Here is a 19,737-nt window from a genome sequence, read left to right as displayed (position 1 = left end):
AAGATTAAAAACTGGTTAGAGAAAACCATAAACTAAGATAGATCATAGGCTAAGATGAGAAAGGAGGTAAGAAGGAAAAGATAATCAAGATGAAGCACAATCAAGTGAGCTAGAGCTATAGAAAGGCAGTTCCCAGTTGCTGAAGCCCTAAATAAGAGACAGGCTCTTGTTGCTGCACTGCTGAGATTATTTGATAACGGCAGAGTCAGTGTGTTAAAGAGCAGAGAGAGATAAAGTCATTTTATTGGCAGAATGCACATAAAAAGGGAGAGCAGACAAACATAACCATCAAAGTCTTTCCAGGTGACATCATGGGTATAGTAAGACACCATCATCAATAAAAAACACATACAGCATTTGGCAGGAACGGGAAAGCTAACAGCATCTCTAGAACATAGATTGGACAGCAAGAGATAAGGAGATGACCATCAAGACATAAAGGAATTCAAAAGGAAGCTGTGAAAAGGAAAAGCAGGAAGACTGGAAGCTCACTTAAAGAAAAAAAATCAGAATCAGGGAAAGTGGAAAGGAACTTGAGGGACTGAAGCTAATGAGGCTTCAGTGGAAAAAGCTGCATAGCAGGTGCTCAGAGAAGATGAATAGTTTGTAGGAAGCAGTTCTGTGTACGTAATGCTATGCATGTATGTGTATATGTGGATACATACATATCTGTCACACACTTCTGAGTAGGTATCACTACCTTCCTAGTGCAGCCAGAGGATGGCCAGGTCACAGCAACACTGAGAACAAGAGAGGGAGACTTTCCAGGCGAAAGAAAAAAGCCTGTAGAGAAAGTAATTAGAGTAGGATAACAGCAGGAAAAGTCATATCAAAGTGCCCTTTTTGAAGCAGTAAGCTGTTATTTAGAGGGGAATGTGGGTAACAGGTTTGAAGATGCTGAGACATTTGGATAAAATCAAAGGAAGAGGAGAGGCACAGATATGAACAAAAGAGATCATGGAAATAATCACCTGAAGAAAGAGTGCTATTCATGCCTGGGACTCCTCAAAGAGGTAGATAAATACTGGAACACACAGAAGAGAAAAACAGATAACGAGGAGGAAAAAGGTCAAGAAACATGTGGAGACTAAACCAGTAGGTTATTGGAGGTACATGAATGTCATTGAAACATCAGTCAGGTAGAATATTTATACAAATTCATTACTCTGTATGGGAATATAAAGTTTCTGAAGTGATAAAATCTCAGCTTTATCTGCTCAAGTTACTACAAACAGGAATACAAACTACGAGGAAGCTGTGCCAGCCATTCATTATATAAGATCAGAGAACAGTTCACGATACAGCTTACTAATTGTTTTGGTGACTGACTCCTTCCAGAAATAATTCTCTTTTTCCTCAGCATCTACTCTATCAGTCCAGTCTTCTGAGTTTTAAAATGTATTTATTGATTTCAAACCATGTCCAAGTGTACCTACAGTACCAGCAAGTGGAGAGATGGGAGTGCATGAGTGGTCTAAAGTGCCTGCAACTGGAGCAGAGCCCACAAGTCATAGATACCCGTGTCCATGATACCAGCAACTGGAGAGACTGGACAGAGTGTGCACGTATTGGGCTGTACACACGTCAGGATATCATTGTTAGAAGTATCAAGCTGAACTAGCTGCTGAGAAGGGTAAGAGGATTAGGAGCCAGATTTAAAAAAAAAAAAAAAAAAAAAAAAAAAAAAAAACACAGGTCTGGAAAGAGCACAGGGTCTGAGTGCTGGCTACTGGAGGAACTGAGATGTACAGACAAGTCACTGGAGAGACCGTGAGGCCTGGGCTCAGCTGAGAGACCATTCACCCATGTAGGCCTCTGTGCATGAGGCAACTGAAGACAAAAGCATCCCAGGCTAATGGATAGAGTGCACAGAGCATCCTCGCTGCATGTCTGTGCCTGTTTGTGCTCAGGGGTCTACGTACCAGCACCTGGAGTGGGGCTGGTGTGCCAGGTGCCACCAGCTAGGAGACCTGGGGGCCAGGGGCTACCTCCTGGGCACAGCGAGTCTAAAACCAGCTGCTGGAAGGAGCCACATTCTATATACACGCATATATGTATGTACATGTATATGTGTATATATATATACACACACATACTTTACCCTAAGGGATTTCCATTCTGACTAGCCAGAGGGGAACAAAAATGGACCCCAGATGCCATTTACTTTTGCATGAGCACTGTGTTTCCTGGCTGTGCTGATCTGTGGGACCAGCCCTGTGTGTACATATGTATAGCTCTACACATAGGAATAGGTGCTCACTCTTGTACATGTACCTGGCTGCATCTGGGAAGATGGAGCTGCAGCAGCCTAGCCACATGCAGAGACAGCTGCTGAGAGTACGCACCCAGCCAGAAGTGGCAGCACTGCAGCAAGTCCAGTGCAACAGACTCACAAAAGGCACTAATGGTGGCTAACACAAAGGCTGGTGTCCTGCAGGTGCTGCCACCCGTCTGGCACTGGAGCTATCACACACACACACACAACGTACCTACACACAAACTGTAGCCACTTCTTATGCCCACAGAACATCCTTCGTGTCTAATTTACGGTCAGAACATGTCTGCCTTTACACCTTACAGATCCATCTTATGAAACAGTTGGTTTCCTAGACCATGGTGATCTAGGATGGCTTCCGGGACCAGTCCTGATCAACATACAAAGCCTATAGGTCAAGTGTTATCTTGATGTCAGGCATATACAAAGTTTTTAGCTCTTCCTAGTATTGTTTGTTTCTTGTAATTTATTGAAGAACATGGAGGAGGAAAAAAAAAAAAAAAAAAAGTGCCATCTCCACTATGTGCTTTCTGACCATCCTCCTTGCCAGACTAAAGGCTAGTTAAGTATTTGTCATGAAAACTAAGATCATTTCATAGTTTCTGGTGAAAATGACTTATCCACATCTCCATTTTCTTTCTCATCTTCCAGCTTCAGCTGAATTCCTGCACTCCACTCTTTCTACAAATCTAAGATTTAGAAGCCTTGCTGACCATTATCCTTGGCACTTCCATAGGCCCACATTGTGATCTGAACCAGAAAATAAAAGAAAAACTTTTTTCAAAAGAAAGGTCACAGTAGAAGAGCTCAACGCCGTGGTGAGATATCGTTTGAAGTTGCCTACTGAACTCACGCTCTCCCAGTGCTTCAGACACAGGGGTTATGTAGGATTTTTTAAAAAAAGAAACTCCACTGTTCAGAAGCTTTTTCCAGCTTTGATGACAACTCCTCTGAAATTGCTTATTTTTCAGATCAGTGGAGAGTGATACAGAAGGTCTTGGATCATTACAGAACATGAAGATCCTTACACATTTGAGCACATTGCAAGCGACAGCTGAACACAGAGCAAGCCCCCAACAACACTGTCAGCAGCCAGAGCTAAGAAAATAACATTCACTGGAATGTTCCTTTCTTACAGATGTTTTCTGACTTCTTTATTGACCCAGCACTCTGGTATGCCTAAAGCAGTCAAAGACGCATTACAGCAGCCCTAATGCTCAATGCAGAAACACGGGGAAAAGATCATCTAATGAACCACACTGATGGCCAAGTCAACAGCTCAGTTTGCATACAGATGCAGAAGGCTGCTCTCTTCACCACAGCACCCTTCCCATCCCTCCATCCCACAGGAGGCTTCTGTGGGCCCAGGAGCCTGCAGCTGAAGAAGAGATGGGAAATTGAAAGAAGCTTACAAAGCATCCTTCCCAAGGAAACAGAAGCTATCAAAGCTCGAGGCCAGTTCCACACATAGCTATGGCAGCACTGGATGAAGAAAATGGGCACCCCCGGGGCCAATCCAGCAGTAGGGCTCTCACAGGCACCCTGCTGGCCTGCCACCTGGGTCAGATGTGGGAGCAGAGTTACCTGCTAAGGATACCGAGCAGCAAAGACAACAAGCCTCACATGATTTCTTTCTTTAATTCCCTCCACCCAGCTCCATTATTCACAGGCTCACATACAAATGATTTGTTGTTTCATTGTTGTTTGTTGTTTTTTTGTTTTGTTTTTGTTTGTTTTAAATGGAGAGTCTCTGAAACACGCAACCTAAAGTATGGAATTTTAGCCACCAAAAGGATAAGAAATCTTTCTTCTTTACTCTTGAAGGCAAGATCTTAAAGACTTTTCCCTTTCTTCTCATGGCATTTGGCACATGACTTCTGACTGCAAAACTCAGCTCACTGAAATTTTGAAACAGTGCTACTCCTTTAGATACTGACCTACTTCACAGCTGGGCAAGTGAAAACAAACTGCTATGGCCACATCAACCACTACAGAGCGCAAGTCTACATGAAATACTTGCCCAAATCTTTAAGCAGAAGTTTGTTTCATTCTTGAAATGTCAAGCTGAAAAGCTCACCATAGGCTATGTCTAAAATAAGGCCAAGTGCAGCACAGAAGCATTATTTCTCCTCCAGCGTGCCTTCAGAGCAGAGCACAAAGCACACAGCCTGCGAAAGGGCAGGGAGGTGGCACATCTGTGCTTCCAGTGTCTGCTGCGAGCACCTTGAAAGCCCTAGCCTTCGGCAGGCAGCTGTGAAGTGTGGAGAGAAGGGGACCACCTGTGTGAATGATATGAAAAGGCAGCAGCGGTTTAGTAGAAATGACCAGAGAATAACACACTGAAGAGCTGCACGTAACTAAGGTACAAATCCTGAGAGCCAATGGAGCCATTCCTGGAAAAAGTGAGAGCACAATTCAGTAGCATAAAAGATTTCCGTTGGTTTCAAGGCTATTACAATCATCTAGTCTGACCTCATGGCATTAGCTTAAATTTTGGGTTCTTTTCACAGCACCCTCTCATTTCGCTCCTTTCCTCATTACTTCTTTTTTACTTTAGAAGCTCAACCAGCAGCTCACGGAACAGGACATTTACGCACCACTATCATTTCTGTTTGTATTCAAATAAGTTAAAAGGTGTTTTTTGTAAACCTTGGACCACCCTGCAGCCTCTGGCTTTTCTTCTGCATGAGGAAGATGGCTGTTGACTCACTTAATCCGCCTTCACAAAGGGGAGGGGTATTTGTTTTTTATTTTCTTTATACTTGTAATCTTCCCCCTCCTCAAATTGCTTTCTGGGAAGATGATCAGAGAAGAGAGAACTGTGGCACCTTGTGATTGATTACAGCTTTTCTCCCGAGTTGCTCTCCTCATCTATTTCATGTGACATTTGCAAAAGCTAACGTGATGTTAAATTCATCAGTTTCCAGAGGAAAAAAATGTCTAGCAATGAGAGATCAATTTGTTTCATCAAAAATAATTCTATTTCTCCTCAGTCTATCTTGGGAAACATAATGAATACTTTAAAACACTTTCCAAAATATTTCTCAGATGCATTTCCTATGTTACATTGCAGAAGAGATTTTTGTTATCAGCTGGTATCGTTCCTGATCTTTTATCAGTCTGTTTTTTCCACACTCTTCCTCCAACCGTCTCCACAGACGCCTGTGGAGAGCACACACACTCCCATTTACTGCACAAAGCCATCAGAAAGCTGACCGAAACAACAATTTATATTTACTTGTTTTAGTGCCGTGCTGCATCCTTCACAAAGGACGGTGCAGCCCGGAGCAGCTCCAGAGGCACCACAGGAGGGAATTGCCCTGCAGTCTGGTGGTTATTTACCGCAAGCACACCGGTAAGCTGACCGTAAATAACCACTCCGATGCTCAAGTCCAAGTATGAATTGTGCTGGCTCATACGCTGGCAGAAAATACAAAGTTAAAGACATATCCTGTATGTGTTTTGTCTTTTCCCAGTCCATGCCTTGCAGCCCTGCAGGGAAAGGGAGAGCAAGCACATGCTGGTTTTGCCTCTGCAGTGCCCTGGGACAGCACAGAAGGAAGGGATGCCTGCAAGCCCCTGCCTGGCACGCAGCCTGCCTTCACCCCCAGCTCCTGCAGAATACCTGGGGCTTTAGCAGGTCTGGCACAGGCAACATCTGCACTGAAACCAGGCACTAAAGCTGCTTAAAAACCCCATCTCCCCCCAGGCACACAGTCTCAAGACTATTGTAGAGGGATGGGTCAATATTAGCAGCGAGATATCCTCCCTGCTCTCACAGTGATTTGTGACCAAAGCAGAGCAATAGAGCATTCATGTGAACATCAAGTGTGTATCCGAGTGCCCTCCACTGCACAGGCAGACATCCGTCAGCTTCCCGTCCATATAATACTACTGGAGTTGCCATAAAGCAGCCTGCCCATGCCCCAGCAGGTCAGCGAGCCTGGCCTCAAGCCCACTCGGAGGCCCATGAGACCACAGAGCAGGAGTGGCCACCGAGCCCAGCACAGCACTGCCTGCACTGAGCAGGAAAGGTCCGTAAGGGTTTTGTTCTCCTTATTGCTAGCACTGAGACCTAGAAGCTGCTCATTAGCACAGGAATCTGGTAACATTTAGTTCCTATTAGGTGGTTCAACAAATGGGCTCTGTTGTACAGAAGCACACTGTTTCAGATCGGTGTAGGAAAGAAATATTCACTCAGAAGGACACGAGCTGGCAAAACACCAGCCAGGGCCATACTGGCAGCAGGACACATGAGTAAAAAGCAAGCTGGCGAGTATCAAGGGCTTGAGATGCAGACACGTTTTTTATGGTATTTAATATTTTGGTGCACCCTGAAAGAAGGAATAGAGAGTTGCAGGCAGCCCCTTCAGCAGCCAGAGCCTCCCACGCAGGCAGCAAAATTGTGGATTCCAGGTAGAGCCGTCCAGACAGGAAGGCGCATGAACCAGCAGGTCAAAAAATCCATTCCTCAGCTGAAACCATGGAAAACATACAGCCACAAGACAAGTCTGAAGAAGAGATGAAGTCCAAAGACAAGACTTCCAAAAGCTCATGCCTACTCCCAGCCTCCAAAGTCCATCTTGCAAGTAACTTCATCCACACATCTGGCTTTCCTGCCCAATCTTACTACTTCCCTTCTTCCTGCTGTAATTGTTTTATTCGCCATTTTACCCATTTGGGGATCCCCTAATTTGTGCCCTCTGACTCTGTGCTGGTGTCACAGAATGCTTTCCTAGCTTTTTGGTGTTTTTGTTGGCCGTGATGACTGGGTGGCTTCCTCTCAGTTTCCCTGCAGCCGGTCACACCCGCGGCTCTGCTCGAGACCAGAAATAGAGATGTGGGTTTCTTACCGAGGCCTACCAGCAGCCGCTTCTGATTGAAGCTGCACAGGCAAGCCCCCGGTGACTGCACTGCACACATCCAGCCGCAGCTTTCCGGGATGAAGAACTGGTTGTCGGGCTGATAACAAAAGATAGGGGCATACATATGGCTCAAAGCACCCTCTCACATCAGCTGTGCTTCAGTGGCCTCTTGTAGAAAGTGCAGACAAGAGCCACGATGGAGCAGACAAATAGTTGGCAGTTCTCTGGGTGTCAGAGCACCAGCATTCAAGGCACAGCAAGAGCAGGTCAGACAAGTATATTTAAATAATCACCATCATTTTTAAAAGTGCCCAGCTAAAAGACAGAAAACTGTGTTTTCCTGAAAGCAGGTAACTCACAGAGATCCCTCCCCATCACTGTCACTGTAGCCCTAACCCAGTATCCTAAGCATGGAGTACCTCAGCAGAAAGAGCCACAAGGCTTGCAGATCCCTGCTTGCCACGAGGACGGGGCTGCGAGCCACCACCACAGGGCATCTGAACAGCCCCGCTCAGCTGCACTGCAGCTGGTGTGGGGCAAGCAGAGGCCAGCACAAACTGGTGTGAAGGCAGTAAGACAGACTGGCTGCAGACTTGAGCTGCATTAAAGGAAATAGCTCAGAGCTAGGCAGCAGCAACCTGCAACAAAATGCAGTTAGCAGATGTTTCCCAGGATGATCAGTGATGCTACAGCACAGGACGCTGACTCGATGCCCTCCTTCCAGATGCTGTTTTGTCCAAAACTTTAAGAAGTGGACACAAAATTACCTCAGTCTCTTGCCACACAGAAACAGAAGTGTGCCTCTCCCTGCTGCCAGGGAACAAGTATGGCAAACCAGAGCCCTGCGGGTCCCCAGCACAGCTGCTGGCAGGTCGCGTGGCACAGCAGTGTCCCAGTCAGACGCTGGATTATCCCAGTCTGTGGTGCTCCAGCACAGATCCGGCTCCAGGCTGAACACCCCGCATGTACCACTGCAGCTCCCTCTTATCTAAAAAGAAAGTGTTTTTTTTTTTTTTTTAAAAAAAAAAAAAAAAAAAAGAAAGAAAGAAAAACACAGAAAACATGCTACTACTTCATTCCTACTAGGTACAAGCTCAGCACTTGTTTTTCTTTGTAAGATGAAAAAAATTAGATGAGCATACACTTCACTCTGTTCTTTTCCAGGATCCCTGCCCAGAAATCAGAGATAGAAATATATACCAGATCTAACGATTTACAGGAAAAATATATAAAAACACATTTCCCCCTCTGTGCAGCTTCCTGCATCTCCAGCACATTCAGCTATTAAAACTTTCAGGTGCAGGCTGTGCTAAATTGGCTCTCCAGGACTGCCTCCCTGCAGTTACCGGAAAGCAAAGCAGAGCCCAGCAAGGAGCGCACGCTCTTGGCCTGGCTCCAAAGCTGGGGAGGTCAGAGGAAAGGCTCACCTTGACTACAGGGAGATTGGACAAGGCTCAGGAAGATGTGCATAAAAATAAATAGCAGGGGAGAAGGAAAAAAAAAAAAAAAAAAAAAAAAAAAAAAAAAAAAAACACTGAAACACTGTGTTCAGTAACACTGAAAGAAACCTTGCAAAAGCATTATGCAGCAAACTGAAAGTTATGCAGCAAACTGAATACCACTGTACTACGTGGAGACCGGGGGGCATGTTGCAAGGAATCCCCCAAGTCCCAACATACTCAGTGCAGGATCAAAAACCCTCCAGCCAAGCCCACGTAAGCTGCTGTTCAGGTAGCCATGCTATGTGCAGTCCTGAACATCCATCAGAAGCAGTTGCTGAATTACTCCCTCACAGCTGGCGCCCATCCTGCCCTGGGGTGAAGCCCCCCCAAGGGGCTGGGCACTACAGAAGTCTTCTGTGCTTTGTAGAGGGGCCACCAGGGCTGCTGCAGCTCCCCGGGCAGAAGGCTGGGGTCTGATCACATTCCTGCTCAAACCTGAGGCCCTGTCCTACTCCATGACAAAAGAGGTGCTGTACTGGATGGCAGCAGGAGTCCAGCTCCCAGTACAATAACCTGTCTTCAGCAGAAGCCATAAACTCATAATTAAAGAAAATCAAGTACCAAGCAAGCACAGTGTCCCCCAAGTTCTCCCAACTCCAATTCCTTCAGCTCAGGGACCTCCCAAGGTATGGGGGTTTCTGTAGTAACCCCTCAACCAAGTTTCTCTTTCCTCAAGAGGGGTTTTCCTTGGATCTCAAGCTACTATAAACCACACTGTCCTTTTACACGAAGTTCCGTGTGTCCTCTACCCTTCACTTGAGGAACCAGCTTTCCTTTTGTTTAAGCTGGACTCCCATTTAGCTTCATTTGATGCCCCTCAGTTCCTGAATTGGAAGGCATAGTGAATATTCAAAGCGAACCTTCAGCTCTCTGCATGCCACGTATATCAGAGACACCTCAGCTGTCTCTTTCCAAACTGAAGAGTTCTGATTCACTTTGTCACAGCCTCCTACAAAAGATTTTCGTGCCTTTTATCATTCTTGCCATCCTTCCAAACCTTCCCAGCTCTACTACATTCATTTTGAAATAAGGAGACAAGAGTTTCACATGTTATTCAAGATGCACAAGAACATATTTACGTATAATGACATGTTTTGTTCCATATTCCTTTCCTTATAAACCCCAACATTTGATTTGTTTCTTGACCAACAGTGAGTGAATTGACCTTTTCACAGATTTATCCACTAAAACCCCAAGTTCTCACTCCAGAGACACTTTCCAGGATGAGCTCAGTTTTGTTGTTGTTTTGTTTTTGTTTTTTTAATAAAAAATAAGAAACGATGAAAAAAGCAACCAATTAAAAAAAGAATTAAGCGGTTAAAAATGGGTTGATTCTTTGTTCCCCACACAGATCACTTCATCATTGCCTACATAGTTTTTTCTTTTGACATTTTATTACCCAGACACAGACTTATGAGGTCTTTCTGCAGTTTTCCAGCCAGCCTTCATCCTTGCTGCCCTTACCGTGCTAACTCAGTACCACCAGCAGCAGCTGCTCCCAGTCACTTCTGAGCAGAGCTAATAGCACAGTCCCAGCGCATGTTCCTCTGATCTCCTTCCACTGCAAGGACTGACCGTTGATCTTGTTTTCCAGCCTCCAGCCAATTATCCATCCATACCAGAATGGTCCCTCTGGTGTCACAGCTGCTTAGCTTCCTTAAAATCCTCTAACAAGGAAGGAGATTTTTTGAAATGTTTCTGACAAAGACAACTGTACCACACAGATCACCTTTATCTAAAAGCCCATTGACTCCTACAAAGAACAGTGATGCATTTGCATTTTTGCACAAGTGCAGATGCGCACCTTAACTCATCCCAAGTACACGACACTTATCCAGACAGCCTCTACTTCCTTTTTTTTTTTTAATTATAGTTTCTACCACTTGCCATATACTTACATCAGACTTACAGGCCTAGAATTCCCAAGCCACTCTGAAATCCTCTTGAATTTGGTCAAAACATTTATCACCCCCAGTTCTCAGCGACAGGGGCAGCTTGCAGCTAGGGGTCACACGCTCTCAGAAGCGCCCAACGAGAAGGGTTCTGGCATGGGAAATTCCCCCAGGTTATTCCATAGAGAACACCACCACCACAAAGAACTCATTAAATTTCCTTGCAATGGTCTTATTTTTTAAGTATTCTTCTCGTACCTCACATTTTTTGGCAGGCTTCATGTTTTTGATATATTTGAAGGAGCTTGCTAACCATTGAAGTTTTGATCTCTTGTGATAGTTGAGAGAACAAAAGCAAAACTTGGACAAAAACTTCATTGACTTCTAATATATAACCTGACAGAGCTTTATTAATTTTTGTTCTAACATAACTTCAGCTTCCAGACAGGTTCTTCTTGCTTTTGGTAATCTCTTAGCCTTTGGGGAGCAAAAGAAACCAAAATGACTTCTTTGCAGTCTCTTCTAATAGGTGGAACATCCCCAAGTCTTTGTGACAGCACAGTGGTAACATGCTCCCTTGTTTTTATGTGGTTATCCTACACCATGTTGAGAACAGCTGTAATGAGTTGTTTTAGCCTCCCTTGCTCTAACAAAGATGTTGAGCCAAAGTACACTATAGTCCTGATTAGTGTATGTAGGATTCAGGACCCACACACCACTGGGCACCAAGCCAAGCACAGCCACACCTCGTGTGCTTTCTGATCAACTGCTCCATGAACCAGCCATCGATGAGCACCTCAACACCTCGTTTCTACATTAAACCTTGTTACCTTCACTCAATTAACAAGAGGGGGAGAAAAGTCTCCCATTTCTGTTGTTTTTCTTGTCCCTTGCAGGCTTTGTTTTTTCTAATGCGCTGTGCTGGCTGCTGTGTCCTTCACCAGAGTTTTCACTCCTCATGAAATTCCTTTTCCTTGGGGCCATTAGCAGCCACAGCACATTTCTTCTTAGAAGCTCACTAGTTCCCCAGACAATTTATTGTGTTACTGATGCATGTCATGGTCAACAATGTAATGATGGACGTGTATTCACACTGTAAACAGAAACAAAGGTAACAGGAATCTATGGTAACAGTGGAGAGGCTGTTAACTGAAGTGAAGGCTTTAGAGTAGAAGACATGACTATAATGCCAGCCAAAGCGTATAAAATGAGTAAGGAGGGCAGGGAAAAAAAAGAAAGTGGGTGAAACTAATCCAGGACTATATTCATCCTACTACCCTAGTGCTTCTTATAGTCCCAGAGCGCTCACAGTTCCAGTCCATAGAAGGACCATAATACATTAGTCAGAAAGATTCAGGAATCCACACACAGGGAAAACCATTCCCTACGGTCTATTTTGTTAGGCAGGAGGGGGGGGAAAAAAAGCAGTTGTCTCACAACAGGCAAATATGGGGAAAATGATCATCTTCTGCTTCTCATCTCTTAAAATATTATTATATCAGCCATCTTTTTGGTGTGGTTCGTAATTCCTTATGATCAGAGAGAGACAGTTTCCATCTACACAAACCAATCCAGTAACATTGTAAGATTTTATGACTGTGCAGATATTCCCTTATTCTGTAAAGATAAATAACGACAACAATCTTTCTGACCCATTTCTTGGTGTGAAACTCACTGAGCAATAATCCTTCCTCAACAGTCTTTTGCATGACAATCACGGGAAAAATTGATTTACTTTTATGCAGGTCCCTAATGATGATGAGTTTCAGAGTGTTTGCTTCATTTTACTGCTCTTTGAGTCCAGCTGAACAGTTCAACCTCCACATATCCATTGAGGATAGCTTCCCTACCAGACGTGCTATGTTAACAGCAGATTACCTGGTGGAGAGAGTTTTCTTTTTCTTCAGGTTTTTCCCTGAGCATAATGCAATCTTTAAATAATGTTATTTAGGTACTCTGTGATGTTGATAATGCAAGAACTTTCTCTAGAAGATAAATCAACTTGCAGACGTAAATACCTGCCTGCTAAGTGACCAGGATTAAGGCGTGCTGAGTTTGCCTACTGTCTTCATCAGGCAGCACAGCAGTTTTTCTGGCTCAGTCTGAAGGACCTACCCTTTGTTTTATTCCATCAACATCCTTACTAGTCTGGCCATGAATAAAAGACTGTGACATTACCATACAAAATGCTTGTCCCCAAGTCATAACACATGCACCCTTTCATAACACATTTCTTTTATTACTTGAGAGAGTTGTTAGCACCCAACAGCTCTTGAGTTATGCCACCTTGGCTGACAAGGCTAAACTCACTTTATTGCAGAAAATGCAGTATAAACAAAAATATATTCTCCAACAATTATAATACCAAATTCGGGGCCATGTAAGGGCCATTTTGTAGCATTTTCATTTATCTCTTTCAGACCACGCTTTCCAGCTTTACTTACAAATAAAATGAGATTAGACTTAAGGGATCAAAGAGAACCTTGCTGCTGGACAGATGTAGGCTAATTGGCAATGCCTTGACCCCCACAGGGGTCTGCAGTCAGCATGGTATATAAAGAGCTATTATAGTTAATGGGTTAGTTCTAATTGCACCTTGTTTCCCTCAACACCGCACTAAAAATATGCCCTGTGGAGACAGAATTTGCTGCTTGGTCATTCACACAAGACTTGGGCACTCGAACAAACTTACATAGTGCTTACAGCAGGAATTAAGACATCAGTCGTGTGCTTTAGAACTAAGACAGTAAACACAAGGAAGGGAGAACATTACAAAGCAGCTGACTTTGCTTCTTCTAAACTTTTGCCTTCAGAGATGCCACAGATTTCTGAGTCGAATCGTCCTTCACACAGCCTATTACTTCCCCTTTATCTCTTTGCTCCTGAAGATTATTCCTTTCCAGAAATGTTGCATTACAAAAGAAAAGTATTCATAAGATTTTACATGCCAACATCTTTACTTATATTCATTGCATATTCAAGTCCTATCTGATACAAAATCCATCACAAACCAGAGCACAGCCACTAACCACAGAAGAACTGAAAACCACTCTCCTTCCGATCACACCAGTCACCACTAAAGCTGCTTGAATCTCTTCCTGGGTCGTGAAGTACCAGACACCAGGAGAAACAGCATTTTTCAGGCTGAACCATTACGTTCATCTTGAGAAGGACTCCTTTACACCTTGAAGATGTCAGTGAAATATTACAAGAGCAGAACCAAGAGGCCAGGTTTTATCCCTAGCACAATAAGGCCACATCTCATGCAATTTTCAGCCTCAGAGTACCAGCCTCTCTGCAGGTGCAGAGCTGATCTATTTCTGTTGTACCTTTTCCGTGTGCAACTTTCTTTTTAAGATAAAATGAACCCAAAGCATATTTCTGACAGCTTTATCAGCTCTACAGCAACTTTCAGGAACCAGAAAGAATGTTGGCAAACACGAGGTATTCATAAACACAGGGTTAGCAGCAAGACTCAGCCTTTAAAATTAAAATTTTCAGGCTATTGGTGATATACTAGAGCACTTTGCACAGATTTCAGATGCAGTACATACTTTCTTATGCAACAAAGCAAGATAAGCAGCTAATGATCCAATGACTACCAAAAATAAAAACACCTGGAAATGCAAAGAAAAACAAGAAATAAGAATTCATTCTACCAAATATATCTTCTCACCTTTTGAGGATGCATGCAAACTACTTGAATTAGTAGGGCTGTGAGGAAGGTAGTGAGATTAAAATAGATTAGCTTCTTCAATTTGAAGAAAAATACTGAGGGTTGCAAGACTTAGAGCTTGCCTCTAATCTTCTGTGGAAGTTAAGATACCATAAAGCACAGCTTCCCCAGAAAATATCCTGCCATTGTGACTGTGCTAGATGCCCTACGTTTGAATACATAGCAACTGGACTGTTCAGTCCACTTGCTTCGGTGGCTAGAAGAGCACATCTATTTCATGCAGTCTCCATGTATACTTCCTTTCACCAGAAACGTACCACATTTCCCTACAACTATCAGCTTGCACTTCAGGCCAAAACCCATTGTAAATAGCTCAAACCCAGAAGCAAATACTGACACCGAATTTGAAATCTGATAACTAAGGTCTTGCCATGAGCCCATCCATCTTAGTGATCAAGAGACACTGCCTACCAGTTTCTCTGTGGGTGGCTGTGAGACAGTATAGGACAGTGATAAAACAAGTTATTCTCATTCCTTAGGCTTATTTCTGCCATGGTTTCAAGAGCACAAAGCAACCATCCTCTTGGACTCTTCATTAGAGGAGAGCTGACACTTATGTCACTGTTCAAATCCTACAGGGCTTTTCCTTTCCTTCTCCCTACAATAAAGATAAGAAGAATCCCATGAGATGCTGTAAAATGAGGACAGAACTTTCTTCCCGTCTGGTTAATTTAGAGTAGACGCATTCCTTTGCGGTTTAACCCCTATGAGCTGCCCTGTATCATGTTGGGAGATCAAGTCCAAAACTGAGGGCTGAAGATCCTATACAACAGCTCAACAACCTATAAAACCCACAACAAAGCCATTCAAGGACATCCCTGTGAACATTGGTGGTGTTTGCTCCTTCTGAAGCCTCAGTTACTGCAGTGGTAACGTACCAGGAAATCCCAGACTGAGAACACCCAGTCACTATCCTGAACTGTGATAAACCCCAGGGACCTTCCCCAGCACTTCTGATGGAGCAGGGACTAATTGCAAAACAACCACCACACTTGGACACCGTGCAAGCAAGCATTCCATCAGTACCAGGCTCCATTTGGAGGAACAGGTCCTAAGAAAAGAACTCACCCAATAAAACACTGACACATAAAACACACCAGTTAAATCTGTCTAATTCACGCACTCCCAAACACCTCCCAGGAAGGCTGCTGATTTGGGGCTTAGGCTTTGCATTTTAAGAACTTACAGCTCAAAAAAAAAGGTTAGTCTACTCTTACTTTGTAACTCAAGGACCAGCTTCACAGATCAGAATCATTTTTATATTTAAATTAAAAAAAAAAAAAAAATTGTACATTTAGCCTGACAACCTAGATATTAAGTTTCACTGCTGTGGAATTTCAGATGACTGAATGAAAGTCTCCCAGATCAGGCAATGAAGGAGCTTATGGGCCCTGTCAAAGCCACAAATTTAACATCTCCAATTCCAGCCTAAAGTATCAAAAGGGCACTGGAAGACAGCATGCTTACTGAGCAACCCATTTTCTTACTCATCACACTAGGTCACTCTTAACAAGTAAAAGATGAAGCAGAATGGACATAATCAGCATGGCATCTTGCCTTTTAAAACATGCAAACTGGTAGATCCTCTGCAGGAGGATCTGGATAGGCTGCACCGATGGGCTGAGGTCAACTGCATGAAGTTCAACAAGGCCAAGTGCCGGGTCCTGCACCTGGGGCGCAACAACCCCAAGCAGAGCTACAGGCTGGGAGAGGAATGGTTGGAGAGCTGCCAGGCAGAGAAGGACCTGGGAGTGATGGTGCATAGTCGGCTGAATATGAGCCAGCAGTGTGCTCAGGTGGCCAAGAAGGCCAACGGCATCCTGGCTCGTATCAGGAACAGTGTGACCAGCAGGGCTAGGGAGGTGATCGTCCCCCTGTACTCAGCTCTGGTGAGGCCACACCTCGAGTACTGTGTTCAGTTTTGGGCCCCTCGCTACAAGAAGGACATCGAGGTGCTTGAGCGAGTCCAGAGAAGGGCGACGAAGCTGGTGAGGGGCCTGGAGAACAAGTCCTACGAGGAGCGGCTGAGGGAGCTGGGCTTGTTCAGCCTGGAGAAGAGGAGGCTCAGGGGCGACCTTATCACTCTCTATGGGTACCTCAAGGGAGGCTGTAGCGAGGTGGGGGTTGGCCTGTTCTCCCACGTGCCTGGTGACAGGACGAGGGGGAATGGGCTTAAGTTGAGCCAGGGGAGTTTTAGGTTAGATGTTAGGAAGAACTTCTTTACCAAAAGGGTTGTGAGGCATTGGAACAGGCTGCCCAGGGAAGTGGTGGAGTCACCATCCCTGGAAGTCTTCAAAAGACGTTTAGATGTAGAGCTTAGGGATATGGTTTAGTGGGGACTGCTAGCGTTAGGTCAGAGGTTGGTCTCTTCCAACCTAGAAATTCTGTGATTCTGTGTAATGAAGTACTGGAAGAATAGTGTGGCAAATCCTCATACAAAATCATGAACTGGACTTCAGTAATAGGTAGCTGCCTTGCTTAATGACCTCTTTAATACTAATCATATTTCTCATCAAGAAGGTTTGATTTTGTTTATTCATTTAAATCATAAATCAAAGACCAAATCAGGTGACAGCAGCTCTGGATATGTTGTGGCCTCTTGCTCCAGCCTCTCTCTCTCCTGGCTCCCACTTTGGAATACAAAAGCTCATGAGAGTAGTTTGTGTTCCAGTTAAATATCAACTGCAATTATTCGAGACAGTGTTCTGGGAAGTTAGCACATGCGACTTCTCCAGTTATCTTCTTTATTTTCTGTTCATGGTTCCTGTGGAAGAGCCATGAATATCACACAGATGTGGTAAAATCTCTTGAGGAGTACATCAGCACAAGATCTGGGGTTTTACATCATTTCCCGATCCCAAACCTTCCTTAAAGAGTTGACACCTGAGCTGATATAAACACATTTAGAGGGCAGATCTCTCTTTCTTATTATCTCTTAAGACCAGACAGAAACAAGATATACAAGGATATGCAGAGATACACACAAGATCACTCCCCCTGTTTGCAGATAAAACTCCAGAATAGTAACACCACAGCTAAATTCGGCCCATAGTCTCCACATACAGCAATGAATCTTTTTTACACTATTATTCCTTTCAAGGCTTTATTTCATTGTTGGTATTCAGGCTTGTAAATCAGTCCAGAATAAGTCTTGTGGGTGGGGAGAAGTGATCAATACAAAACAGAATGTTCACCTTGCCTTCAGAGCTACCTGGAGAGGGAAGGGGTTGTTGCTGGCCATGCAGGTATTTCACTGAGCTGAAGAAATCCTCTGCAAGCCTCTGACTTCACAACCTGCCTCACCTTGCCACTTCAAAGGAACTTATTTGGCACACCATAAAATGTTGATTTTTCCAGGTGTTTCCTTAGAGGGAAGACATGACTGCTCTTAAAAGAGGGAGGAAAAAAAAAAAAAAAAAATCTCAGGCTCTAAATTGTAACCTTTTTTTTTTTTTTTTTAAAGCAAGCAGGGGGTGTGAGTGGGTGTGACTTACAATTAGGCAAAGCCATAGTCACAGATAGCTGTCCTCCACCGTACTAAAACCCTAATATTCACACCAAGCAATAAATGACAGAGTCTTTTGGACTCAGAAGCCTATAATGAAACAGAAGCGTGCTGCCTTTTTTCTCACAGCCTCAAGGATTAGAGTGGATTCCTAACAAATCTGGCATTACGCTCTCAGCTGCGCTTCCTTGTTCTCCTGTTATGGCACACCAGGCTCAGAAAGCACGTGGATACAAGATGAGCCTTCCCCATACAACTCCACCCCAAAGCAAAGAGTGTTTTATGCCCTTGCTGCCTCCTAAGCAGATGGCAGCTGCCGGCTGGCAGAGGTGTACTGGCTGAAGGACAGATGGAGCTTCATCCCTCTGTCCCATCTCCCTGCCCCAGCTGGGAAGAAGCATGTGCTTCAAAATCACCTTCGAAATAGTCAGGTTTCAAACAGATCTCTCCCAAGAGCACTTTAGTGTCCATAATATCCCATTCCACTAACATGCAGACAGTTCTCCCTTGGAAGGTGTTTGACATGAAGCAGAAGTAGCTCAGGTGGACTTTCAGCTGTAGATCCTTAGCTGGTGTAAGTCAGCATGGCTTCTTTGGGACTGCGTTTGGAAAAATAAGTCATGTCCAATTTCTACTGTTATTCCTTCTTTCAAAAGAAATAATCCCTCCTCAGAATGCTGCTCTTTAGAATTTAAGGCTGACATAGCAGGAGGAAGCACACACAAAAATTAAGTTGGAGAGAAGACAAAAGTACACAGGAGGGAGAGAGGGAGAGAAAGAAGAGTGAAATAGCATGCAAATCAGCTGCTTGATTATGTTTCTGGAGAAACTGCCCTAGTAAGCACAGCAAAGCTACGCTACCTATTTGTATCTTATCACATCCATGTCAGCATTGCCTAATTTATTGTGTACTTGAATAGCCACATTTCTATTAGTCTCCGCTCCACACTATCAACGTTGCTTACAAAATGCAAGTTGTTCCATTTCTCCCATGCATCAGCACCACCAATAGCCAGAAAAGAGAAAAAAAAACTGATTCTGGAGCAAGCAGGGAGACTACCAATTGACACAGCAGAACAAAGACAGCTTGAGTTCATTTTATTGCCTTTCAAGACAAAACAACAAACCTGATTTTGTTATTCATCTGGACTACATGGCAGGGATGTCACAAAGGAAATACAACTGAACACTACAGGACACTATCTTATCCTACTGAGTTTTTCCAGAAGGAACTGAAATGAATTGTACTTGCAAAGAGCACAAGCACTACAGTCTGGAAAAGGCTTCAGGACCGGAGGATCCACTTCTATTTACCTTGCACAGCACAGCAGCAGACATTTTGGATGCCTATGCAAAGCAGAATCAGGCCTTGAAGGAAATACCACATTGTCGGAAGCCAGACAGAGAGAGAAAAGGGAAGGGAAGAGGAAATTTAATCTCATTTCCACCGCAGACTTCTACACATTAGAGCATAGCTCAAATGCTGCATGTGCATGATGGCTCAGATGATCACAGGGGACCTGGCAGGGAGAAGGAGGACAAAGACCTAGCCCTCACAAGGTGGCCTTCTTCCACCAGTCACAAGACAATGACATTGATTAAAAATACAACAGCTGAAGTTCTTTATTTATCCCTAGAAGAGATTTCACATTGCCTCCAAGCCATTCCTTTTCCATTCCGCTTAGTTACCAAGATTTCCCCTAAATTCAATAGAAACACCCAGTAGGTGCTCTCTCAAGTAAGTCCTGGGCACGTTTTTTCTTCTGCAAACTCTTGAGAGGAACTGGAAGACTGATTTTGGGGTCAAGGCTCTACAGAAGAGCCTGGTCTTTGCATCTAGCTCCTGAGCAACCTAGATGTGCAAAGGGAAACAGCCTTCAAAAACCTGGTCCTGCATTTCTTCAGCACTCAAAACCCTCCATAATCCTTGAGGCATGAGCTCCACAACTCCTGCCTGACTTT

This window comes from Aythya marila, assembly GCF_965140915.1.
Source record: "Aythya marila genome assembly, chromosome: 3".
Lineage (NCBI taxonomy): Eukaryota > Metazoa > Chordata > Aves > Anseriformes > Anatidae > Aythya > Aythya marila.
Note: the sequence above shows the minus strand (reverse complement) of the source record.